This window comes from Zeus faber, assembly GCF_960531495.2.
Source record: "Zeus faber genome assembly, chromosome: 11".
In the NCBI taxonomy this organism is placed as follows: domain Eukaryota; kingdom Metazoa; phylum Chordata; class Actinopteri; order Zeiformes; family Zeidae; genus Zeus; species Zeus faber.
In genome coordinates, this window is record NC_137205.1 from 248,503 (window position 1) to 251,139 (window position 2,637).

Below are 2,637 nucleotides of genomic sequence, written 5' to 3' on the forward strand. Positions count from 1 at the left end.
AGTGTTGTTTGTCAAACAGTTTTAGGCCCATCTAACATGTATTTGTCGAGTTATGGTAATTTTCATCATTATGTGCACATGTGGGAAAAAACGCATTTTCAGCCGATTTAAACGTCGAAAAGGGGAATTGCTTAAACGCTTCAGTCATTACTCTGTGTGACAGTGTCAGACAGTTTAAATACAATGGTGAACTAGTATATGCTGCTAAAGTGTTGTTTATCAAACAGTTTTAGGCCCATCTAACATGTATTTGTCGAGTTATGATCATTTTCATCATTATGTGCACATGTGGGAAAAAACGCATTTTCAGCCGATTTAAACGTCGAAAAGGGGAATTGCTTAAACGCTTCAGTCATTACTCTGTGTGACAGTGTCAGACAGTTTAAATACAATGGTGAACTAGTATATGCTGCTAAAGTGTTGTTTGTCAAACAGTTTTAGGCCCATCTACCATGTATTTGTCGAGTTATGATCATTTTCATCATTATGTGCACATGTGGGAAAAAACGCATTTTCAGCCGATTTAAACGTCGAAAAGGGGAATTGGTTAAACGCTTCAGTCATTACTCTGTGTGACAGTGTCAGACAGTTTAAATACAATGGTGAACTAGTATATGCTGCTAATGTGTTGTTTATCAACAAGTTTTAGGCCCATCTACCATGTATTTGTCGAGTTATGATCATTTTCATCATTATGTGTACATGTGGGAAAAAACGCATTTTCAGCCTATTTAAACGTCGAAAAGGGGAATTGCTTAAACGCTTCAGTCATTACTCTGTGTGACAGTGTCAGACATTTTAAATACAATGGTGAACTAGTATATGCTGCTAAAGTGTTGTTTATCAAACAGTTTTAGACCCATCTAACATGTATTTGTCGAGTTATGATCATTTTCATCATTATGTGCACATGTGGGAAACAACGCATTTTCAGCCGATTTAAACGTCGAAAAGGGGAATTGCTTAAACGCTTCAGTCATTACTCTGTGTGACAGTGTCAGACAGTTTAAATACAATGGTGAACTAGTATATGCTGCTAAAGTGTTGTTTGTCAACCAGTTTTAGGCCCATCTAACATGTATTTGTCGAGTTATGATCATTTTCATCATTATGTGTACATGTGGGAAAAAACGCATTTTCAGCCGATTTAAACGTCGAAAAGGGGAATTGGTTAAACGCTTTAGTCATTACTCTGTGTGACAGTGTCAGACAGTTTAAATACAATGGTGAACTAGTATATGCTGCTAAAGTGTTGTTTGTCAACCAGTTTTAGGCCCATCTAACATGTATTTGTCGAGTTATGATCATTTTCATCATTATGTGTACATGTGGGAAAAAACGCATGTTCAGCCGATTTAAACGTCGAAAAGGGGAATTGGTTAAACGCTTCAGTCATTACTCTGTGTGACAGTGTCAGACAGTTTAAATACAATGGTGAACTAGTATATGCTGCTAAAGTGTTGTTTGTCAAACAGTTTTAGGCCCATCTAACATGTATTTGTCGAGTTATGGTCATTTTCATCATTATGTGCACATGTGGGAAAAAAAGCATTTTCAGCCGATTTAAACGTCGAAAAGGGGAATTGCTTAAACGCTTTAGTCATTACTCTGTGTGACAGTGTCAGACAGTTTAAATACAATGGTGAACTAGTATATGCTGCTAAAGTGTTGTTTGTCAACCAGTTTTAGGCCCATCTACCATGTATTTGTCGAGTTATGATCATTTTCATCATTATGTGCACATGTGGGAAAAAACGCATTTTCAGCCGATTTAAACGTTGAAAAGGGGAATTGGTTAAACGCTTCAGTCATTACTCTGTGTGACAGTGTCAGACAGTTTAAATACAATGGTGAACTAGTATATGCTGCTAAAGTGTTGTTTGTCAAACAGTTTTAGGCCCATCTACCATGTATTTGTCAGAGTTATGATCATTTTCATCATTATGTGCACATGTGGGAAAAAACGCATTTTCAGCCGATTTAAACGTCGAAAAGGGGAATTGGTTAAACTCTTCAGTCATTACTCTGTGTGACAGTGTCAGACAGTTTAAATACAATGGTGAACTAGTATATGCTGCTAAAGTGTTGTTTGTCAAACAGTTTTAGGCCCATGTAAAATGTATTTGTCGAGTTATGATCATTTTCATCATTGTGTGCACATATGGGAAAAAATGCATTTTCAGCCGATTTAACCGTCGAAAAGGCGAATTGGTTAAACGCTTTAATCATTACTCTGTGTGACAGTGTCAGACAGTTTAAATACAATGGTGAACTAGTATATGCTGCTAAAGTGTTGTTTGTCAACCAGTTTTAGGCCCATCTAACATGTATTTGTTGAGTTATGATCATTTTCATCATTATGTGCACATGTGGGAAAAAACGCATTTTCAGCCGATTTAAACATCGAAAAGGGGAATTGCTTAAACGCTTCAGTCATTACTCTGTGTGACAGTGTCAGACAGTTTAAATACAATGGTGAACTAGTATATGCTGCTAAAGCGTTGTTTGTCAAACAGTTTTAGGCCCATACAACATGTATTTGTCGAGGTATGAGCATTTTCAGAACATTGGACGGTTTGCTGTCTAGCTGAATTAGAGAAACACCGAACCATTGTCTCTTTAGAGGTGATTGATTCA